The following is a 14,039-nucleotide window of genomic DNA, read 5'->3' as shown; positions in this document are numbered from 1 at the left end:
ACCTGACTCACGATTTTTCAATGCTTAGGATTGGCAACACTGGAAATCCCTGTGTTGAAAACCCATGTAAAGATCTGCCTGGGAGCCTGCATGTGCAGGTGGAACCCGGCTCACAGTGCACTGCTCAGGAGCACACTGGGTCTGGGCTGCTGGCACCTGCAGGACTTCTCCAGGAGAACAAGAGGAGCTACTCCTAGGGTTGCCCGGCATCCAGTTTTCAACCTGAACACCAGGTTGTAAAGGTACTCTGGAGGCTCTGGTCAACACCACTGATCAGGCCGTTAAAAGTCCAGTCAGCAGTGCAGCAGGACCAAGGCAGGCTCCCTGCCTAACCTGGCTCCGTGCAGCTCCTTAAAATTGGCCAGTGTGTCCAGCTCCTAGGCGCAGGTGTGGCCAGGAGCTCCACGCCCTGCCCCCACCCCAACTGCCAGCTCCGCAGCTCCCATTGGCCAGGAACCGCAGCCAATGAGAGCTGCGGGGGAAGTGCCTTCGGGTGTGGGTAGCACACAGAGCCCCCTGACCCCTCTGTCTATCCGTACTAACACTTGTAACTTTTTTTAAACAGTTTTCAAACACTGTGGTTGGCCTTCAGTTATAGACATAGCTGGAGATCCTGATTTGCGCAGCACAGTTGCAATACAAACCACGTTCCAACAGCGTTAAAGATCCTTGCTATGGACTAGCAGGAGTGGGGGGAAATCAATAAAACGGTTTCTGCAGGCACAGTTGTTGGTTTCTTTAAAGAGATTGAATAGGATAACTGCCTCTGTCTCACCAATAACATCAGAGACATCAGAGATGGAAAAGGCCTGTTAGACCATGTAGTCCTTCTCCATTAGCAAGTCCAAGATTTTTCCCTGCAGCCAGTTCTCCAGGGATTTGTTTAATACAGCTCTAAATGATACAAAATAGGGCTTCTTCCACGTTTTCCACTGGGAGACTCTCCTATAGATCTCAGCCTTGCCACCAACTAATTGCGCATCTACTTTGTCCATAATTTCATCCTATTGTTCTTTGTATCAGACTAAATTACTAATCTCCCTCTCGGAGCCCATACAGTAGCAGTCACAAGAAGTCGGATCCAACTCGTTGATCCTCAGTCACCTGGCCCCAGCAGAACTTGGAGCAGCAGGGGGCCTACTCTGACTTCTGCAGCTGGAGTCAGGTAGCAGAGATTATGCCAACAGAGAATCAAGCATAATGGAGCCCCGCTCCTCCCACCACCAGTCCACCTCCACCTGATTTATGCTTGTTTAATTCACTTTATTGCACCACAATTGCTTCTGATTTAGGCTGGTATAAGCGAGAGAAGAATCAGGTCATTCATGTGTATGGATGTTTCAAAAGGCACAAGGCCAAAGGCTACCTGATGTTACTTGAGAATAGCACTGATCTCCTCAATTGCACTGTGGAATATCCTACTTTTGTTATGTAATGAAATTTACAAAGAAAATAAGGGAAACAATCCAACTTGCTTTTACTGGGTAACATTGAAATGTATGTGACATCACTGTGAGCCTTATGAAATTTTCAATCTATGTCCAAAATTCTAATGGCATTTCTTAATAACTGCTGATAACTAAGGCTGCGAGTTCATCACAGAGGTCACGGAAGTCACGGATTCCATAAATTTCCAGGACCTCCGTGACTTCTGCAGGGGCAGTCTCGGGCCACTGTGCATCTCCTCCCCCAGCAGCAGCAGGAGGTTGGGTGTGTGAGGGGGCTCAAGGCAGGGGGCTGGGGTGCAAGAGGGCATGAGGGCTCTGGGCAGCGCTTACCTTGGGGTGCTCCCTGGTAGTGGCAACCTCCCCATCCCTCAGCTCCTAGCAGACAGCTCCACGCGCTGCCTCTGCCTACAGGCTCCACCCCCGCAACTCCCATCTGCCGCTGTTCCCAGCCAATGGGAGCTGCAGAGCCAGCACTCAGGGCTAAGGCAGCGCACAAAGCCAGGTAGGGAGCCTGCCAGCCCCACCAACTCCCACCCCACCCCACACCAGCAGGGGTCCCGGACCACGCGCCACTGCCTGCCCCCCATTCCCAGCACCAGCAGGGCTCCCGGGCCATGCACCGCCGCCTCCCCCCTACCCCCCGCCCCCGCGCACCAGCAAGGGGCCTGGCCTGCTCCCCCCAGAGCACCCAAGGTGCTTCCTGGCCGCCCCGAGCACCCACGACACCCGCCAGGGTGCCCCCCCTCAAGATTTAGTCAGGGGTATATAGTACAAATCATATACAGGTCATGGGCGTGAATTTTTGTTTACTGCCTGTGACCTGTCCATGACTTTTACTAAAAATACCTGTGATTAAAACATAGCCTTACTGCTAACACTGCCATGCTGTATACTAATTTGTAGGAACAAGGTCTCTGATTAAGAAAAGCATCCCTATTCAAGAAGCATATTTAAGCATGTGCTTAAAAAATCTTTTTCAGTGGGGTCTTTTTCATCATGCTCATGCCCTATTTGTTATTCACCAACATTCACATGAACTGGTTTTGTTCACATAAGTGTTTTGTAAACACTCATTTTTGAATATGAACAATTGTATTTGCTATTAATTAATTAACACAAGCCAACATGGAAAATAGATCTTGTCAAACTAACTGGATATCTTTTTTTTATAAGATTACAGCTTTGATTGATAAAGGTAATAGTGTTGACATAATATACTTAGACTTTTATAAGGTGCTTGATTTGGTACCATAGGACATTTTGATTAAAAAACTAGAACAATATAAAATTAACGTGGCACATATTAAATGGATTAAAAATTGCCTAATGGGTAGGTCTCAAAATGTAACTCTGAATGGGGAACCATTGTCAAATAGGTGTTTCCAGTGGGGTCCCACAGGGATTGATTCTTGGACCTAAGCTATTTAACATTTTTATCAATGACCTGGAAGAAAACAACATAAAAACATCACTGATAAAATTTACAGATGACCCAAAAATTAGAGGAGTGCTAAATAATGAAGAGAACAGGTCAGTGATTCAGAGCTGTCTGGATTGCTTGGTAAACTGGGCACAACTTTGCAAGCAAACAATATGTTTTAATATGGGTAAATGTAAATGTGTACATCTAGGAACAAAGAATGTAGGCCTTTCATACAGGATGGGGGGATTCTATCATGGGAAGCAGTGACTCTGAAAAAGATTTGAGGGTTGTGGTGGATAATCATCTGAACATGAGCTCCCAGTGCGATGCTGTGGCCAAGAGAGCTAATGCGATCCTGGGATTCATAAGCAGTGGAATCTCAACTAGGAGTAGAGAGGTTACTTTAGCTATACATTTGGCACTGGTGCTATGGCTGCTGGAATACTGTGTCCAGTTCTGACGCCCACAATTCAAGGATGTTCATAAATTGGAGACGGTTCAGAGAAGAGCCACAGGAATGATTAAAGGATTGGAAAACCTGCCTTATAGTGATAGACTCTAGAGGCTCAATCTAGTTACCTTAAAGAGAAGGTTAAGGGGTGACTTGGTTGCAGTCTATAAGGATCTACATTGGGAATGTAGATGTTATATAATTACATATAATAATGTTCAATCTAGTAGAGAAAGGTATAACACAGTCCACTAGCTGGAAGTTGAAGCTAGACAAATTCAGACTGGAATTAAGGCATACATTTTTAATGGTGAGAGAAATTAACCATCAGAACAATTTGCCAAGCATCGTGGTGGATGCTCCATTATTCACCATTTTAAAATGAATATTGGGTGTTTTTTTCTAAAAGATATCCTGTAGGAATTACTTTGAGGAAGTTCTATGGCCAGGAGTCCTGGAACAATTTGTATATTGGGGGTGCTGAGAGCCATTAAACCAAACTGTAAACCCTATATATGATGGAAACCACTTCAAGCCAGGAGATACAGCTGCACTCCCCCAGCATCCTTAGTTCCAGCACTTCTGGCTATGACATATCTTATACAGACTAGATGATCACAATGGTCCCTTCTGGCTTTGTAATCTAGTCATTATTCACTAGTTGTCATTATGTAATTTTTTTTCTTGTTTAGAACTTCATTCACCCAGTCAGAGAGCAGAAACAATGCCATGTGACCATGGTGACCTAACACAACACAAATACAAACTAGATATATCTATCTCCTAGAGCTGGAAGGGACCTTGAAAGGTCATTGAGTCCAGCCCCCTGCCTTCACTAGCAGGACCAAGTACTGATTTTTGCTCCAGATCCCTAAGAGGCCCCCTCAGGGATTGAACTCATAACCCTGGGTTTGGCAGGCCAATGCTCAAACCACTGAGCTATCTGTCCCCCCAAAACCAATGAAAGTGACCATCCATTCACTGAAAGTTCTGCATCCAAAAGACTCAGCAAATACTTGAAAACAACAAATACTTTAGTAGAACTTGGAGTCAGTTCCCCATTCTGCTAGGTGTTGTACAAACCCAGAACAGAAAGATATATGGGGGGGGGCAGAAACTAACAATGTTAACACTGTATCAGCAAGGTGACATCTGAGATTCTGCAGTACTTTTGTGCTGAAATTGTATGCAGTTTTTCAAGTTATCTACCATTCAGATAATGGACCAAAATACCCCTTGGAGGGCTCTAAATAACAACATACATTCTTATTAGACATAGTAAATTTAAAACTCTCTCCCATACTATCTTATAGAGTTAGATCTATGATTTTCCTAGAGGTAGAAATGCCACAGGAAATGTTTTCCCACTATACATTTATGAAAGAATGAGTAAGGGAGAAAATGTAGAACTATTATATGCCATTATGATTCAGTGATATATCCTAATAGTATCATATTGAACCATTAGCAGGGTTTCTGAAATAAATCAAACTCCATCGTGACTCTGAAATAAATCCCATTTATGATTCACACAAACATGTTTTATTGTTAACATTCTTCAGATCAAAGAAAGAACATGTAGAAAAGCTCTGGAGTGTTTCTTTGCTGTTTGGGACTGGAATTTTGTGAATATAAAGCACAAAAGAAGCCTCTCTATTTAGATGCCTCTTTAGTAGCTGAGTCACGTACATATAGCTGGACATGAAGGAACGTTTAAAACAGCCTTGCAAAATCCTACTCCCATGGGGTATTTTTTTTAAAGCTGAGATATCAGTAGCATTTTCATGATCATGGTAAAGGGCAAGCAAGTAGATTTGTGCCTTGACTAGCATATTTCCATAACAATTTTGCATGACTGGTTTAAAATATTGTCATAATCATACGGGGGAAATAATGAGTAATTAAAACAGTTAGTTACCCTTGCTCAACTTCTTCATAACTATCTATAGCCCGTGTTACCATAGTAGCTGAACACCTCACAGGCTTTAATGAATTTATCCTTGCAACACCCCTGTGAGGTAGGGAACTGCTATTATCCCCATTTTATAGATGGGGAACTGAAGCACACGGAGACTAAGTGACTTGCCCAACGTCACACAAGAGGTCTGTGGCGGAGCAGGGAATTAAACCTCAGTTTCCTAAGTCCCATGCTAATGTCCTAAGCACTGGAGCATCTTTCCCTCTTACCTCAGCTGCTAGGTAATATGGGAAACAGACAGACAGACTCAGGGGCAAGTAGATTTCTAGCCATGAATATAATGCATAAATAATAGAATCCTACCATTCATGACTGCCTAGGGCTTGTATAAGTGCCAATTGCCCTCAAATTTCATTGAATTAAATGGAAGCCAAGGACATCCATTACTTGTACTTAAAATAATGAGTTCAGTACTTCACAGGAGCAGACCCTTAGAGAAAACCTAGTAGTGGGTGAATTGAATGTCTGTGAGTAATGGGCAAGAAAGATGGTCTTAGCAGAAGTGCTTTATACAGAATGAAAGGAATGCGATGTGGATGTGAAGGAGGCCAGAGAAGAGCAAGTCCATCATAGAACCTAATCACATCAGCCACGTCATCAGGGGCTCGTTCACCTGCACATCTACCAACGTGATATATGCCATCATGTGCCAGCAATGCCCCTCTGCAATGTACATTGGCCAAACCGGACAGTCTCTACGCAAAAGAATAAATGGACACAAATTTGACATCAGGAATCATAACATTCAAAAACCAGTGGGAGAACACTTCAACCTCTCTAACCACTCAGTGACAGACTTGAAGGTGGCAATTTTGCAACAAAAAAAACGTCAAAAACAGACTCCAAAGAGAGACTGCTGAACTTGAATTAATATGCAAATTAGATACAATTAACTCAGGCTTAAACAGAGACTGGGAATGGTTGTGTCATTACACTAATTGAATCTATTTCCCTATGTTAAGTTCTCCTCACACCTTCTATGGGTCATCTTAATTATCACTTCAAAAGTTTTTTTTTCTCCTGCTGATGATAGCTCATCTCAATTGATTAGACTCTTCCTGTTGGTATGCATACTTCCACCTTTTCATGTTCTCTGTATGTATAAATATCCCCTGTCTGTGTGTTCCATTCTATGCATCCGAAGAAGTGAGCTGTAGCTCACGAAAGCTCATGCTGAAATAAATTTGTTAGTCTCTAAGGTGCCACAAGTACTCCTGTTCTTTTTAATGAATTTAAGGTGGGCCACATTGGGGTTAGGAAGATGGAGAGACCTAGCAGAGTACAAGTCAAAGAAACAGAAGAGTGCCAAATTGGCAGGATGGTGCGCTCTCAAGGGTAATGCATCGTGCAGCAAGTTCCACTCTGCAGCTAGTTCAGCCCTCCTGTCCCACTGCACTGTTCACACCAGCAGTATCTGCAGGACAGGGGCTGCTGACTGGTGGGTGGTGAGGAGGAGGAGTTGCTCCTCCTGCAGCTCCAGGCCGCTGCTGCTCTCTCTTATTCTTCAGTCCTCCCTTCCAGGGAGCAGAGAGGCTTGTGAGCTGTCCAGAGGAGCCAACAGTAGTTTTCAGATAGGAGAGGTGAAGGGACAGAGAAAGCTGCTGGGCTGATACATTATTCATGGAGAAGGGGAAGGGAGCTGATTCTGGTCTGAGCTGCTGGGGCTCTTTGCTGCCTTGTGTGAAAAACATGTTGGCCTCACAACTCTCTCCCTCTTCTCCTCCCCTATCCAAAAATATACTGTCAGCTTCAGACCTTGCTTCCGTATGCTCCTGGGAGGGGAGGGAGAGAGCATTAGCAACACGTGGCTTAAGGAAGGAGCAGCCAGCATTGATAACCGGGGGTGGGGGGGAGGAGGCAGTTAGTGGGGAGTAACCAGCAGTAGCTGTGAGGGAAGGGAAGGCATTTATTGTGATGCAGAATCTCGTAAGCATTAATTGGGTGGCGGGTGGTATTAACTGTGGGAGGGGACAGGTGACTGACACTTGTGCTGTGGGGGATTGACATGAATTGTATGCAAAGGTTGCATTAATTGTAGGAGGTATTGAATTAGTTAAGGGGGCTGCATTAACTGTAGCTGGCCCTTCCTGCCCCAGTTAACCTGTGTGATAGACCCAGGCCCATTGGGTACAGCAGAATAGCAGAAGGCAGATATACTGGCCACTGGATTAACAGTTTTCTGTTCCCTGAGTGACCAGAGCAGGGGCTGCTCCAGGCTAATGAGAACACCTGACTCTAATTAACCTGCAAAGAGTCAGGTGAGGCCATTAAGTTAATGTGACCACCTGACTCTAATTAAGGCCCTGCTGATACTATAAAAAGGGTTCACTCCAGTCAGGCAGAGGAGAGCAAGGGGAGAGGAAGTGCAGCTGAAGGGCTGGTCAATGAAGACACCCTCAAACCATTGTTAAGGGACCCCTAAGGTAAGGGTGAAGAAGGGAGAAGCAGGAGATCTGTGGGGAAGTGGCCCAGGGAAATGTAGCAACCCTGGCAGTGAAAGGTCAGCTGCTACCATTAGGGTCCCTGGGCTGGACCCCAGAGTAGAGGGTGGGCCCAGGATTCCTTCAACCCACCACTACAGGCAGGGGCGGCTTTAGCCATTTTGCCGCCCCAAGCACGGCTGCACACTGCGGGGGGCGCTCTGCCGGTTGCCGGTCCCGCGGCTCCAGTGGACCTCCTGCAGGCGTGCCTGCGGATGCTCCACTGGAGCTGCGGGACCAGCGGACCCTCCACAGGCATGCCCTGCGGGAGGTCCACTGGAGCCGCCTGCCATCCTCCCGGCGACCGGCAGAGCGCCCCCCGTGGCATGCCGCCCCAAGCATGCGCTTGGCGTGCTGGGGCCTGGAGCCGCCCCTGACTACAGGAACATCTCTTGGGAGGGGAAGTCAGGCCCCTGTCAGGACAGGAGGCTAAACAGACTGTGGGAGTTCTCTCTCCAACCTCCTTGCTGGCCTATAATGAAAAGGGCTCAGTAGACTGTAACCCTGGCCCTAGAGAGAGAAGGGCTACGTGGAGGGTCACAGTGAGCCACTGAGGTTAGCATAAACCGCCTAGAAGCGCAGGACCCACAGGGGCAAGGTCAGAGCTCTGCCACACCTGTTACCAATCAAACAACTGCTTCATTTGATTCACAGTTTACAATATCCACAAACAGGTTTTATGCTTTGCGAACAGGGGCTGCTAACAGGGAGTTTCGCAAGGGAGTTCTCCAGGTGAAGGAGGAGCTAATACAGCATCTGTGGGGTAAAGTGACTGTCTGTAGTGTGTGTTTGTTTGTGTTTGGGGGTTACTTGCTGTGTGCTGAGCTTGTGTTTGTCAGTCTGTTTGTTCGTTTGTTTGGTTGTTTGAGGGACCGTGTGCTCTGGCTGGCAGTTGGAGGCAGGTTTGAAAGATCGAAGCCTCTGGTAATTGGCTGAGCCTTAATCAGTGGGCGGGGCATTCACTCAGGCCAGGGCTTTATAAAGCCGCGCACAAGCGACCAGGGGCTGCTAACAGGGAGTTTCGCAAGGGAGTTTAGAAGGGGAGTGGGAAGGGAGTGGGAGTCCCTTGCCAGCCCTAAACCCCTTCCCTGTGGTCCCCCTAAAACCGTTAAACCAAACCACATTTCAAAACCCCTTTCTGTAAACCACCCTTCCATTAACTAGGAGACAATGCAGGCAGAAGCCCAGCAGCAGAGTGGGGGCTATCCAGTTTATTGCGCTGAGTGTTGCATGTATGATTACCTGCCCTGTGGGCGGGTGGCGTATGTGTGCAGGCAGTGCAAGGAGCTCCTGGCCCTCAGAGACCATGTACGGACTTTGGAGGCCAGGGTGGCGGAACTGGAGGAGCTAAGACAGGCAGAGAGGTATGTTGATGAGTCTTTCCGGGACACTGTAGAATTGTCCCACCTCCAGTCAGACAGCCCCTGCGCTGTTGAGGAGGAAGAAGGGCCCAGGGAAGTAGAGCAGTCAATGGGAGCAGAGGGAAACCTTCCCGTAGTTGGGACCCTCCTTCCAGATGGTGCTGGGGTTGCCTCTCGCACTGAGGTTGCCTCTCTGGGGGAGGGAACTCCAGTTTCTAAGAAAAGGCAGGTGTTAGTAATGGGAGATTCGATTATTAGAAACGTAGATAGCTGGGTTTGTGATGACCGGGAGAACCGTATGGTGACTTGCCTGCCTGGTGCAAAGGTTGCGGATCTCTCGAGGCATCTAGACAGACTTATGTGTAGTGCTGGGGAGGAGCCAGTGGTCGTGGTACATGTAGGTACCAATGATGTAGGGAAGGGTAGGAGAGATGTCCTGGAAGCCAAATTTAGGCTGCTAGGGAAGAGACTGAAATCCAGGACCTCTATGGTGGCATTCTCAGAAATGCTCCCAGTTCCACGTGCAGGGCCAGGTAGGCAGGCAGAGCTTCAGAGTCTCAATGCGTGGATGAGACGATGGTGTAGAGAGGAGGGGTTCACGTTCATTAGGAACTGGGGAAACTTCTGGGATGGGAGGAGCCTATACAGGAGAGATGGGCTCCACCTAAACCAAAGTGGAACCAGACTGCTGGCAGTAAACATTAAAAAGGTTGTAGAGCAGTTTTTAAACTAGGAGATGGGGGGGAAAGCCGACCGCTGCAGAAGAGCGTGTGGATCGGACACAGACTTTTCTTAGGGGAGAGTCTGATAGAGAATCTCCAGGTTATAGTCAGGAGCAGAGGATTGAAGAGTATAATGTAAGGGCCGGATCAGATGATAAACAGTCACATAAAAAAGAATCTGGCACATCAGAAAAAGGCAGGCTAATAAACAGGAACAAGTTTTTAAAGTGCTTGTACACAAATGCCAGAAGTCTAAATAATAAGATGGGTGAACTAGAGTGCCTTGTGATAAAGGAGGATATTGATATAATAGGCATCACAGAAACCTGGTGGACTGAGAGCAATCAATGGGACACAATCATTCCGGGGTACAAAATATATCGGAAGGACAGAACAGGTCGTTCAGGGGGAGGAGTGGCACTATATGTGAAAGAAAGTGTAGATTCAAATGAAGTAAAAATCTTAAGCGAATCCACATGTTCCATAGAATCTCTATGGATAGAAATTTCATGCTCTAGTAAAAATATAACATTAGGGATCTATTATCGACCACCTGACCAGGACAGTAATAGTGATGATGAAATGCTAAGGGAAATTAGAGAGGCTATCAAAATTAAGAACCCAATAATAGTGGGGGATTTCAATTATCCCCATATTGACTGGGAACATTTCACTTCAGGACAAAATGCAGAGATAAAATTTCTCGATACTTTAAATGACTGCTTCATGGAGCAGCTGGTACGGGAACCCACAAGGGGAGAGGCAACTCTAGATTTAATCCTGAGTGGAGCGCAGGAGCTGGTCCAAGAGGTAACTATAGCAGGACCGCTTGGAAATAGTGACCATAATACAATAACATTCAACATCCCTGTGGTGGGAAGAACACCTCAACTGCCCAACACTGTGGCATTTAATTTCAAAAGGGGGAACTATACAAAAATGAGGGGGTTAGTTAGGCAAAAGTTAAAAGGTACAGTGACTAAAGTGAAATCCCTGCATGTTGCATGGGCCCTTTTTAAAGACACCATAATAGAGGCCCAACTTCAATGTATACCCCAAATTAAGAAAAACAGTAAAAGAACTAAAAAAGAGCCACCGTGGCTTAACAACCATGTAAAAGAAGCAGTGAGAGATAAAAAGACTTCCTATAAAAGGTGGAAGTCAAATCCTAGTGAGGCAAATAGAAAGGAACACAAACACTGCCAACTTAAGTGCAAGAGTGTAATAAGAAAAGCCAAAGAGGAGTTTGAAGAACAACTAGCCAAAAACTCTAAAGGTAATAACAAAATGTTTTTTAAGTACATCAGAAGCAGGAAGCCTGCTAAACAACCAGTGGGGCCCCTTGACGATCAAAATACAAAAGGAGCACTTAAAGACGATAAAGTCATTGCGGAGAAACTAAATGGATTCTTTGCTTCAGTCTTCACACCTGAGGATGTTAGGGAGATTCCCAAACCTGAGCTGGCTTTTGTAGGTGACAAATCTGAGGAACTGTCACAGATTGAAGTGTCACTAGAGGAGGTTTTGGAATTAATTGATAAACTCAACATTAATAAGTCACCGGGACCAGATGGCATTCACCCAAGAGTTCTGAAAGAACTCAAATGTGAAGTTGCGGAACTATTAACTAAGGTTTGTAACCTGTCCTTTAAATCGGCTTCTGTACCGAACGACTGGAAGTTAGCTAATGTAATGCCAATATTTAAAAACGGCTCTAGGGGTGATCCCGGCAATTACAGACCGGTAAGTCTAATGTTGGTACCAGGCAAATTAGTTGAAACAATAGTTAAGAATAAAATTGTCAGACACATAGAAAAATATAAACTGTTGAGCAATAGTCAACATGGTTTCTGTAAAGGGAAATCGTGTCTTACTAATCTATTAGAGTTCTTTGAGGGGTTAACAAACATGTGGACAAGGGGGATCCGGTGGACGTAGTGTACTTAGATTTCCAGAAAGCCTTTGACAAGGTCCCTCACCAAAGGCTCTTACGTAAATTAAGCTGTCATGGGATAAAAGGGAAGGTCCTTTCATGGATTGAGAACTGGTTAAAAGACAGGGAACAAAGGGTAGGAATTAATGGTAAATTCTCAGAATGGAGAGGGGAAACTAGTGGTGTTCCCCAGGGGTCAGTCCTAGGACCAATCCTATTCAATTTATTCATAAATGATCTGGAGAAAGGGGTAAACAGTGAGGTGGCAAAGTTTGCAGATGATACTAAACTACTCAAGATAGTTAAGACCAAAGCAGATTGTGAAGAACTTCAAAAAGATCTCACAAAACTAAGTGATTGGGCAACAAAATGGCAAATGAAATTTAATGTGGATAAATGTAAAGTAATGCACATTGGAAAAAATAACCCCAACTATACATACAACATGATGGGGGCTAATTTAGCTACAACGAGTCAGGAAAAAGATCTTGGAGTCATCGTGGATAGTTCTCTGAAGATGTCCACGCAGTGTGCAGAGGCGGTCAAAAAAGCAAACAGGATGTTAGGAATCATTAAAAAGGGGATAGAAAATAAGACTGAGAATATATTATTGCCCTTATATAAATCCATGGTACGCCCACATCTCGAGTACTGTGTACAGATGTGGTCTCCTCACCTCAAAAAAGATATTCTAGCACTAGAAAAGGTTCAGAAAAGGGCAACTAAAATGATTAGGGGTTTGGAGAGGGTCCCATACGAGGAAAGATTAAAGAGGCTAGGACTCTTCAGCTTGGAAAAGAGAAGACTAAGGGGGGGATATGATAGAGGTATATAAAATCATGAGTGATGTCGAGAAAGTGGATAAGAAAAAGTTATTTACTTATTCCCATAATACAAGAACTAGGGGTCACCAAATGAAATTAATAGGCAGCAGGTTTAAAACAAATAAAAGGAAGTTGTTCTTCACGCAGCGCACAGTCAACTTGTGGAACTCGTTACCTGAGGAGGTTGTGAAGGCTAGGACTATAACAATGTTTAAAAGGGGACTGGATAAATTCATGGTGGCTAAGTCCATAAATGGCTATTAGCCAGGATGGGTAAGAATGGTGTCCCTAGCCTCTGTTCGTCAGAGGATGGAGATGGATGGCAGGAGAGAGATCACTTGATCATTGCCTGTTAGGTTCACTCCCTCTGGGGCACCTGGCATTGGCCACTGTCGGTAGACAGATACTGGGCTAGATGGACCTTTGGTCTGATCCAGTACGGCCATTCTTATGTTCTTATGTTCTTCTTAAAACATTCTAATCTCTCACTTATGGTATAATATGCAACACTCATTGGCAGGTTTAAAGATTGAGAGGTCTGGTCAGGAGTCAAAAGGTAGATTTTCAAGTAATCTGCATAGAGAAAATAGTTGAAGCCTGTGAGCAGATGAGCTTGCCCATAGAAAGAATGTAAACACGAAGAGAAAGGGGCCAAAGATGGAGGCCTATGGGACCCCACAGCAAGAGGGAGAGGAGGAGGATCCACTAAAAGAGATATTGCCATAACAATTGCACAGATAGAAGCAGAACCAGGAGTGAACTGTGTATGTATATATATGTGTGTGTGTGTGTGTAACAGAATGTGTATATATGAAAAGACCTCTAGACTGATGTTTGGGAGAGACTATAGGTAAATCTGGTGCATTTTAAAAACATGTGTTGAGTTTTTTCCCTCCATTTAGCTCCTGGGTATTACATATCAACAAACATATTAGCAACATTTTCAGCCTGACCTTAAACATGGCTTCCATCTTTGCACCTGGAAACTGCAGGCATAATTTTGTCCTCTCAAATATTTCTGGGTGCAGTTTAGGGGATGTGGGCATCTACTTACCTGATTTGTGGGTGCAATCGGGCATTTAGATGATTTAAGTTTGGTCTGTAATTTAGTTGCACTGGCAACCTGCAAATTTAAAAACTGAAGCCAGGCCATAAAAATCTGGTCCATCATGACCATACAAGTAATAAAACAGTTTATGGTGGATGATTGATTATAGGACTATTAACATGCAGCAAAACACTAACATTTTAAATTGCGCCATCCTTTCATATTTAAGAATGATTACCATTATCCTGACATGTTTATCACTTTGAGGCTGAGCTTGTTATTACTGTATGGGTTCGTGATGTCCTGTAGCTGACAAATATTATCGTGTCCTATAAAATCATGCACGACTTACTCTTGCAGCTGTAAAAAAA

The sequence above is a fragment of the Mauremys mutica genome, chromosome 1 (assembly GCF_020497125.1).
Source record: "Mauremys mutica isolate MM-2020 ecotype Southern chromosome 1, ASM2049712v1, whole genome shotgun sequence".
Taxonomy (NCBI): Eukaryota; Metazoa; Chordata; order Testudines; family Geoemydidae; genus Mauremys; species Mauremys mutica.
This window is presented reverse-complemented; position numbering follows the sequence as displayed.